Below are 10,854 nucleotides of genomic sequence, written 5' to 3'. Positions count from 1 at the left end.
TATTCTCCAATTTCTTAATGTTATCTGTTAAAAGCCTGCACTGAACACAGTGTTCCAGACCGGGACTAATGAATGCAAAGTATGATGAGATTGTTAGTGTTCTTGTCCTATATCTGATCCAGCCGTGCCTCTGTGTGTGTGTGTGTGTGTGTGTGTGTGTGTGGTGAAATGCTAGAATAAATCAGTGGGAAAGAAGATGAGAGTGTAATTGATGGAGTGTTTTGTTTTTTTTTAAATATTTTATTTATTTTTTACAGAGAGGAAGGGCGAGGGATAGAGAGTCAGAAACATCGATGAGGGAGAAACGTAGATCAGCTGCCTTCTGCACACCCCCTACTGGGGATGTGCCCGCAACCAAGGTACATGCCCTTGACCGGAATCGAACCTGGGACCTTTCAGTCCGCAGGTCGACGCTCTACCACTGAGCCAAACCGGTTTCGGCTCATAATGGATGTTTATATTTCTCGCCCCTTCTCTCTGTAATCAATAAAAACATACTTTAAGGAAAGTTAAAGAGAAGAATGCCCGTTTCTGAGCTCGATTAGCAGAATAAAACATGGAGTCTTTCTCTGGAGTGAACACTGGGGACCCACGTGGGCTGAGAAACAAGAAAGCCACAGCGGAGGGCAGAGTAAGGGAAGGGTAGGCACGGGGTTCCGGGGAAGTCCCAGAATCAGGTGCAGATGGTGGGGCCGGTATCTGAGTGTTTCAGTGTCTCTGGACAAGGGCAGGCTGAGTGCAGTTCATGGGGTGAGAGCAATGTAATCCTCAGCGCACAGAGGGTTGCACTGCCTCGCAGATACTGGCCTGGGCAGGTCACAGGGTCATCGGGCGCCCATGTTGCCTGCTCAGAGGGCCTTCCTGAGTTTGGGCCCTTCCTGGGATCTGCTTACTCCTGAGTACTTTCTTTTATCTTTTTCAAAATATATTTTTATTGATTCCAGAGAGGAAGGGCAAGGAAAATGGAGATAGAAACATCCATGATGAGAGAGAATCATGGATCGGCTGCCTCCTGCAGGCCCCACACTGGGGATGGAGCCCGCAACCGGGCATGTGCCCTGACCGGGAATCGAACCGTGACCTCCTGGTTCATAGGTCAATGCTCAACCACTGAGCCACACTGGCCGGGTCTCCTGAGTACTTTCAGTCCGCTCATTCCTCAGCCACACTAAGTCCACAGGATCGCACGTTGCACTGTGCAAAATGAAAGGGTGCCTAACTCTATGTTTCTGAAATTCAAAATGAGCATCTTCACATGAGTGGAATAATGAGCCTGACTCTGCACCCGTAGTCTCTCCCCCAGGTCCCTGCCGCCTGCGTCGCCTTCTCCACAGGGCAATCTCTGGGAGTCTTCACAGCCCCCATGCCCACACCTCAGGCTGAGGCTAGGGGTCTTGTCCTCTCTGGCTCGCTGCCCCCTACAAACAGGCTGACCTTGGCCTCTGCCTTGGGTGAGACAGACTCAGTGACAACATTCACGAGGACACACCTGACACCGGTGCCAGCACCGAGTGCACTTAAATAGCAATTAAAATCAGATACCGGTGTGGTCTGTGCTTATTCAAATGGCTTACTACTCTCAAGATGCCTTATTGCAAACTACAGCTCTGCCCGTGCATCCATTCCCGTCGCTGACGGCCCGTCATGACGGCTTCTCCTCGGTGGCTGCTCTCAGTCCATCCTCTGGGCCTTTCAGGGACATCGGCGTGCTCTCAGGTGCCTGACCTCCAGTGTGTAACAGAAAAGGGGGAGCGGTCCTCCTTGCTTTCCATTTTCTCCCGAGCTATTTACTGGCCTTATCCAGTCTGTCCCTCCCAAGGAGATTCCAGGTCAGCCAGCCTTTCACTTCCCCCCGCAGGGTATCCAAGGCCGCGTTAACAGCTCTGAAAGCAATGTTCTCTTCCTGGAAAAAAGGAAACAGCTCGAGGTTGCTTAATTTGGAGCCGTGTCTATTAGCTTTCTGCACACGCGCGCGGTGTGTGTCTGCGTGACCCTGTGCGAGCGGGGCTGCAGGTACCTGCTCTCTTTGATGGAGGCCGCCCAGGCATGTCCAGCCCGGGGTTGCTTTGTTATTTTCTCAGCCCGGCAGGTTCCTGGACCACACAGGTAGAGTGCGTGTGAATTATAACCCTCGGAGGGCATGCACCTGGCATGGTGCTGCATCAAACACGCTTGCCATCCGTTTTTTTTGCAGGGAGCTAGTTTTACCCATTCATTATGTCACTGAAGACGGAGCACATGGAGGGCCCTTGGCTCAGCTTCCTGCCTGCTCAGCCTGAGATCTCGTTTGCTGGCTCTCCACGGGCTCCCGAGAGCCAGGCCTCTCTGCATGGCGGGGGTTAGCGAACGCTGAGCTCAGCTGTACGTTCCATGCTAGTTCACCACTCAGATGTGGTCTTCCCTCCTTTTGTTCCTTGGCGACTTTCCTTACTCTTTGCAAAGTTAACTATGCAATGAAATGGGGTGGGTAGGTGGAAGGCATATGTCCTATTTTTTTCCCTAGTAATTTGAGGTGTCTGACAGTGAGGTCTTTCAAGACACGCCTTGCCTACCACAATCCATAGTTTCTTTCACATGAGATAATGTGACATATTCATATGTGCATTTTTTAAAATAAAACCAAATGCATTGAAACAGCAAGACACTGGAACTTCATAACCCCCTTGCTGTCACAGATGGGAAGCACCACTGTCTGCTTCTTGGAGGGAGGAATGCCTCCAGCAGGGCCCACCGGTGTGTGGTTGCAGAGCTGAGGCCAGCCTGGTTTCTTAACCCCCTAAACTAGGGGTGTTGAACTCAATCAGAGAAGGGGCCAAAATCTAAAATCCAGCCTAAATCACGGGCCGAATGGTTTACTGAACAGTCATAAACTGTCATTGTGATGGAAACGCAGCGGAGTGCAGTGATGACAGCGCGGTGCGGGCCACATTGCAAGGCCTGGAGGGACAGATTTGGCCCGCGGGCCTTGTGTTTGACACATGTGCCCTAAACAGTTCACTGCCCTGTTCTTTATGCGAGCCCACCACCTCCTGCAGGCTTTGTGACCTTCCTGCTGTAGAAGAGGGTGAACAGACACCTGTGCCGTATTTCCTGCCTCATTATTATTATTATTACCATCACAGGGATGCACATGTCTTCTGCAGATCACTATTTAAAAACATGATGACAGCCCAGCTGGCCGGCATGGCTCAGTGCTGGAGCGTCAGCCTATGAACCAGGAGGTCACGGTTTGATTCCTGGTCAGGGCACATGCCCGGATTGCGGGCTAGATCCCCAGTGTGGGGTATGTGTGTGCAGAAAACAGCGGTTCGATGATTCTCTCTCATCATTGATGTTTCTCTCTCTCTCCCTTTTTCCCTGGTGTCAATCAAAATGTATTTAAAAAATAAAAACACGCCGAAACCGGTTTGGCTCAATGGGTAGAGCGTCGGCTTGGGGACTGCAAGGTCCCGGGTTCGATTCCGGTCAAGGGCATGTACCTTGGTTGTGGGCACATCCCCAGTAGGGGGTGCACAAGAGGCAGCTGACCGATGACTCTCTCTCATCGATGTTTCTAACTCTCTATCTCTCTCCTTTCCTCTCTGTACAAAATCAATAAAATATATTAAAAAATAAAAACATGTTGATAGTCTTGGAACAAGTGTGCGCCCCTCAGGGCAGTGGTGAACGGTGATGCACGGCCCCATCCCACCTGTCCATGGAGGTCTGTGTCCCACCCGGGGACTTAGGGAAGCAGGTGACCAGGCAGTCACTCAGAGGCCAGGGCCAGTTAAGAAGAAACAAGTCCTTTCGTCCGCCGACGGGTGGTACACAAGAGGGCAGAGAACTCACACGTTTCACCTACCTAAGGGAACATAGCATGGAGATGGGCATAGTAGACGCTCAATTAATACTGGAAGCAACAAATACGTACATTCCCTTTCTAATAAGAGGCATCCCAAACAAAAACTACCCTGATATTCTTTTTTAAAAATATATATATTTTATTGATTTTTTTACAGAGAGGAAGAGAGAGGGATAGAGAGTTAGAAACATCGATGAGAGAGAATCCTCGATCAGCTGCCTCTTGCACACCCCCCACCGGGGATGTGCCTGCAACCAATGTACATGCCCTTGACCGGAATCGAACCCGGGACCTTTCAGTCCACAGACCGACGCTCTATCCGCTGAGCCAAACTGGTTTCTGCTGTCCTGATATTTTTTTTAAAACTAATTTTCATGAATACAAAAATGATGGAGTGGCGTTTGGGAAGATGGATTATATTGTGTGTTTCCTGACATCATCGACCTTCCTCCAAGGTAGTCTGGTGTCTCTGCTGTAACCTTCTTTACAACCTAAAATTAGCGAGTCCTTAACGAGAGGCTACGTTTTGTAAGTATAATGTACTCAAATAAGTATTTTTATGACGCATGCAAATTTGAACAATGGGGTCCTTGTGCTCCTATCAAATGAGGAACTAGAGGACAGCGCAGAGCCGGCGTTCGCTCTTAGGATCTGAAAATAACATAATGAAACTATGGTTCACGACCTTCGGAAGGATATGAGGTGCACAGGCCTTCATTTTCCCCAAATGAAAATATTGCACAAAACCTGAAATCTGTTGAACTGTATGGAAAAGATTTCAAATATAGTTGTCTATTAAAAAATGGCATTTTGCTTCCTCCCTGCCCTTCAGGTCAGTGGACATTTAAATGTTCCATGTCATTGCTTTTCTGCTCTGTGTGTAGACAGAGGGTCCATAGGAAAGTGAATTTACCGTATTTTTCGGACCATAAGACGCTCCGGACCATAAGACGCACCAGTTTTTAGAGAAGGGAAATGAAGAAAAAAAGATTCTGAAACAAATAGTGTCCTAAAATATTTTATGTGCATTAAAACCCAACATCACAGTCATAAGCACATGTAATCAACCCTGTAAAGTAAACAGCAGCATTTAGAACCATTTTAGAGCCGGGCAAGCACATAGAGACCACACAGAGCCGGGCAAGTAAAAAAAACTTTTTTTTAAAAGTATATGTGTAGGCTATATTTGGACCATAAGACGCAGGGACTTCCCCCCCTCCCCCCCACTTCTGGGGGGAAAAAAGTGCATCTTATGGTTCGAAAAATACGGTATATCACTTGTTTTTTTTTCTCTTTAATTAAGAAATATATATATATATTTTATTGATTTCAGAGAGGAAGGGAGAGGGAGAGAAAGATAGAAACATCGGTGATGAGAAAGAATCATTGAATCGGCTACTTCCTACATGCTCCCCACTGGGTATCAAGCCCACAGCCCTGGCATGTGCCCTAACTGGAAATCGAACTGGGACCTCCCTAGTATCTAGGTTAGTGCTCAACCACTGAGCAACACCAGCTGGGCCGATTGTTTTCTTATGGTTTTTGCTGAAGAGCTTTGGGAAAGAGACCTTCACGATGAAGGTGGTATTTTTGTATTTAAATCTCAGCGGTCTGCATAGGAAGTGGAAGAGCTTGTATCAAAGACAGCTTCTCCAGCCGCAATGGAAAGTACAAGTTCTATCACAGACATTAAGAATTTAGAGGGACTTTGGAGAGAATCCAGTTCAAAGCCTCCAGCCACACCAAAACCCAGACCTTCTAGTCCCCAGTTTTTGTGTGTTTTTTTTGCTATAAGGTCTTACATTCCCTTTCTGGTTTACTTCTGATTGAAAACGGAAGAAACATATTTTTACATACCAAGAGTTCTCAGGCACATGTGTCTGTGTGTCTGCACCCCTTCCTTTCTTTCCCAGGAAGGCATGTGGTGCAGATGTTGTTACAGAAATTCCGTCCTGTTCTTGCTGTGTTATATATTCAGTGTGGCTAATCAACTTCGCATTGAGATCTTGGTCTCTGCACTTGAGTGTTTCCAACATGGGTTCTGTTGAGTTGAAGAAAAGGAATTGGATGCTTTTAAATGGAACTTGTGTGTCTCAAATGATGTAGTTCAGGCATCATTCTTTATTTTTTTTTTAAAAAAAAATACATTTTATTGATTTTTTTACAGAGAGGAAGGGAGAGGGATAGAAAGCTAGAAATATCGGTGAGAGAGAATTATTGATCAGCTGCCTCTTGCACACCCCCTACTGGGGATGTTCCCGCAACCAAGGTACATGCCCTTGACCAGAATCGAACTTGGGACCTTTCAGTCCGCAGGCCGACACTCTATCCATTGAGCCAAACTGGTTTCGGCTCAGGCATCATTCTTTAAAGAAACACAGTATGCTGCCTAATCCCAGAATAAATAGAATATCCAACAGAAAAATATAGGTTAAAGGAGGATCCTTTATGTAGACAATAATGATTTACTTGGCAAAAGAACTCCACTGAGGATGCCTTTTGCAAATTCCTCTAGTTGAAATCCAGTTGCTGCCCAAGAGTTCAGGTAGAGCCAAATGTATTTGAACTTGATGACAAATGAAAAACACCCCGACTTTTTCTAAATAGCCCCAACCATTCAAAACGCTAGTTCTGTCAGATAATGCAAACAATAATGTAGTCAATATATTTCCCATTATTTTACTTTTGCTTTCTGCCAAGGCCCGGGGCTATTTGGTAGGATGAATGATACGATCTGTAGATTAGAAATGGATTTAATTGCTCAATGGAAATGCCTAGAAATACCCTGGAGAGTCAAACGTGCCTGAGAAAAGAGGGTCAGAGGGAGTATTAGGAAACGGCGGTAATTAAGGAATATTCCACTCGGGTCTGTTTTAAGTCAAGCACTATTCCGAAGGGACCACGTGGCTTTATTTTTTAAGCGCTGTTTATTGACTCAGGCTGTGCCTGTGCTAATAGGCAGAGCTGCTCTTGGCCTACAAAGGTCTCATTGGGTCCAGGTAATAAGGAAGACATGCCTGTCATCCCGGAGAAAAGAAACCAGCACTTTGCTGAGGAGACTTTCTCTGGGGTCAAGCCTGTTTCCAGGTGGACCCCAGAAAGGTGACTTCACAAGTACTGAGATTCCCAGGGTCCATAGCGTTTCACCTGGGCCAATGAGTGAAAGGTTAATGGCATATGCAGCCGGGATCTTGGAGGCCATACTTGACATGGGAATGCAAAGGTGACTTTCTGGGTAATACACAGTTAATCTAGTGAATTAACCATCTGACTGTGGGTTGAGACAGGAGAACAACAAGGATTGGCAGGAGCACAATGGAGGTTGCTGGGGAGGGGGAGAGGGAGGAGAACAGGGTTGATGAAGACACTACAGGCAGAATCTTTAGAGGTGGTCACAACTCAGGAAGAAGATACCAGAAGGTTGGTCTGGCTTTGTATGCATGTGACACTTCCCGTAGTGACACCCAGGGTCCAGAGCTTGGTTTAAGGCTCTGTCGTCACTGCCTCAGCATTCTCAGTGGTTCTCAATCCATGGGCCCTTCATGTTCATTTGACACTGGGTCCTACACATTATTGAGCTGGCGTTTCTGGAAAGAGGCATAAAGGTCAGTAGATAGATGTCAGAAGACAACTTTGGGCAGTGGGACATTTCATTCTCCCTCACAGGGCCTAGAGGGAAGCATGTAAAGAATCCTTCTAAGGTTATGATGGGAGAAAATAGCAGGAGGGCAGTTGACGATGGAGTTGCTGAGTAGAGCAGGGATGATAGTGGAGTGGACAAAGATGCTCCGGTAGATGGGGCAGCGTTGAATGCCACCTGTTGGGAAAGGTGAGGTGGAGGGGTCTCAGAGGGACCAGCAGAGCAATAAGCTCCAGGTGAGAGGGCCATCCCAGGAGATGTCAACATTGCAATGGACCCGATCCGAAGGCCCGGCGAGTAAATTGAACTAGGAGAGCTGCATCGCGTTTAACTCCCTTGGTGCTCAAGACAAAGTCACTTGACTGTCAGGGTTTCAGATTCCTTATCAGCAGAAGGAGACTTCATTCTCGCTGCCCTGCAATGGCCATCGGCTTTAATGCGATAGCATCTCCTAGGAGATAGGCTCTTTATCAGGCTGACACAGCAGCTCGCTTGCTATTAACAGAAATACTAAGAGAATTGGAGGGTGGCGGGCATCTAGGAGATGGTGGTGTGAAGAAGTTTGGGAGCTCAAGGGCTCTATTTAGAGTTCTATGGGGAGATACCTCCTATGTATCTAACCCCCCCCACCCCCTCCCTGCAAAGCTCCAGTTACATACCATGTGGTTCTGTCTCCTCATAAAGTTAACTATGGGGTCAAAGCTATGACATGAGGTGTCTCAGGGATGGAAGGTTGGGCCTGCTTGATGGAATGGGTTCATAAAGACCAAGCCTGTGTGCTCTCGGGCATGACTGATGGTTCAGGTCATCTCCTTATATTTGAAATGACAAATGTGAAAGAGAGAAGGGTGACGGATGACTCAGGTCTCACAGTCAAGGGTGTGGAGCTGTGCTTGTGACCACCCTATGAACTTCTGGTTCAGAGTTTCCCTCCCCTCACCCTCATTTTCCAGGCAGTTGGGTCCATTGTTGGTATTTTTTTAAAAAATATATTTTATTAATTTTTTTATCCAGAGGAAGGGAGAGGGATAGAGAGCTAGAAACATCAATGAGAGAGAAACACCTCTCAGCCGCCTCTTGCATACGCCACACTGGGGGTGTGCCTGCAACCAAGGTCCATGCTCTTGACCAGAATCAAATCTGGGACCCTTCAGTCCGAAGGCTGTCACTCCGTCCACTGAGCCAAACTGGCCAGGGCCATTGTGGGTGTTTTTGAGGAGTTTCATTGCATTCTGTGTTTACAGATGTCCCCAGGTCATTACTCTGGAGTGTTTATTAATTGGGATGATAATACCAATGAACACCATTTGCATAGGAACAGCAGTGGGCACAGCAAACTTGAACATCACCCAATCCTTTCATCCCACCATTATAGAGAGCTTATCAGAAGAGGATTTTGGTCCGGGATCTTCCATCCCACCTTCGCTGCTGAGCAGGGACTCAGGCAGAGACCACAGGGCGTTTTTCTTACAGCGTCTACTCTTGTGCTATTTGCATGGACTCATGGTAGCTCATTTCCTTATTTATTTTTATTTTTTTTTTCCAGGGGATGACATGGGAGACTCAACTCTTCCTGGCCAAATCTCCCAGCTGCTCACTGTCGCCAGGAATACAGGTGAGAGACCCAGGAGCGGATGGGAGTTACGGGGTATCCCTTGATGGACCTGCCACAGTCACTCTGATTATATTTGTCAACCCTCGGGAAGGAATAGTCAAGCGCAGTATTTGTACTATACAAGAAGGGACAATATTTAAAATCAGTTTTGGCAGAGCGGATGGGAAATTGGAGGAGACAAAGGGAAATACGTATTTTTTTAGGCTCTTCTTGCCCAAGGCATTTAGAATTAGGCCAGGAGTCAGAATGTGCATCCCCCCCCCCACCCCCCCCTCCGCTGGGCGCAGAGGAGATCGGACCAAATTACGGGGGAGCACCGCAGGTGTCAGTCTGGGAGGGTGGGTGCCCTCTTCCTACAGCTCTTCGTCCCCCTGTTTGGAGGCGGGAGGCACGGCCCTGGATGTGAACTCAAGGTCCTTCTGCCAATGCTGTCGCTTATGCTCAGCGGTGGAGCCACTGGACTTCATTTACCTGAAGGCACATGGTTTCCCTCCACCTCACCCTCGCTTGGCTGAAGTGGCCGCAGAACAGCGAGGGGTAAAACAGCCACACAGGCTCCTGAGGGCGAGTTTCTCATCTCTCCCCAGGGCCCGCTTATGACGAGAAGCTGGCCTCCTGGGCTCTGGAGCGTGCCCGTCCCCACCCTGCATGCCTCCTATTCTTTTGTCTTTTCAGAATTAGCACGCTATTTCAGACAGACAGGGGAGAGGGCGGGCTTCTGAACCATAACCAGGGCATCTGCTTTGCAGAAACCACGCACCAGTCCCTGCCTCTCCACCCCGAGCTTTAAGTTATGAGCCAAAGTAGGAAAATATGCAAATGCAAGACACGTGCACGGATACAGCTTTTCTCTCTCTGGGCTCTGCGTATATTCAAGGGCTGGGTCTTTGTGTGCAGATTTGGTTCCCGTTTCTCCTCGAGAAAATGCTTGTAGATTCCAGAATGAGGCCTGTTCAACAAGGCACAGGGATTCTATAACTGGTTATAGGGTACCTGGCGCCTTGCTCTGTGGCCCCAGCTCTGGAGCATTTAGTAGATTTTATTGTTAATAATGACTGTACTTTAGCCCTAAGCCAGTGTGGCTTGGTGGCTAGAGCATCGGCCTGTGAACTATCAATGGCACATGCCTGGGTTGCGGCCTCCATACCCACCCAGTAGGGGCCGTGCAGGAGGCAGCCGATCCATGACTCTCTCTCATCATGGATGTTTCTCTCTCTCCCTCCCTCTCCCTTCCTCTCTGAAATCAATAAAAATATATTTAGAAAAAAAGACTATTCAGTGAGGAGCTATAGGTCAGAGAATAGTGGACTAGAAAAAGCAGAGAAGAAATAAGGATGCAACATAACATGGAGAAGATCTTGTGTCTCTCCAGGGAAGTCGTAAAGACTTGCAATGCAGGTGGTCAGTACACAGGAGCTGGGGTTCTGGACTCTGCCGACCTGGTCCTTGAACCTCTGTCGGAAAGGAGACCCTGAAGGGTTTTCGGAGACACGCAGGAAGCCCGATGCACGTAAGCACCGGGTTGTGACTCAGTCCTCACGGGAATCAGGAGGCTGTGAGGATGGAATCCGCAGGGTCTGGAAAGGAAAAGGCGTCTTTGCCCCAGACAGCGGGCGTGCTGTTGCGCCATGTGCCTCTGCACCTGCAGTTGGGGGGATCGGGCAGCAGCGTTCGGGTTGGATCGTCCTGAAACCACGTCAGAGGCTCTGCACAACGAAAACCACTTTAAAAGGGAAGTCGGCCTTCCGCTCTGGC

The sequence above is a fragment of the Pipistrellus kuhlii genome, unplaced genomic scaffold (assembly GCF_014108245.1).
Source record: "Pipistrellus kuhlii isolate mPipKuh1 unplaced genomic scaffold, mPipKuh1.p scaffold_m20_p_25, whole genome shotgun sequence".
NCBI classification, from domain to species: domain Eukaryota; kingdom Metazoa; phylum Chordata; class Mammalia; order Chiroptera; family Vespertilionidae; genus Pipistrellus; species Pipistrellus kuhlii.
The sequence above is the reverse complement of the archived record's forward strand: the minus strand, read 5'-3'. Positions refer to the sequence as shown.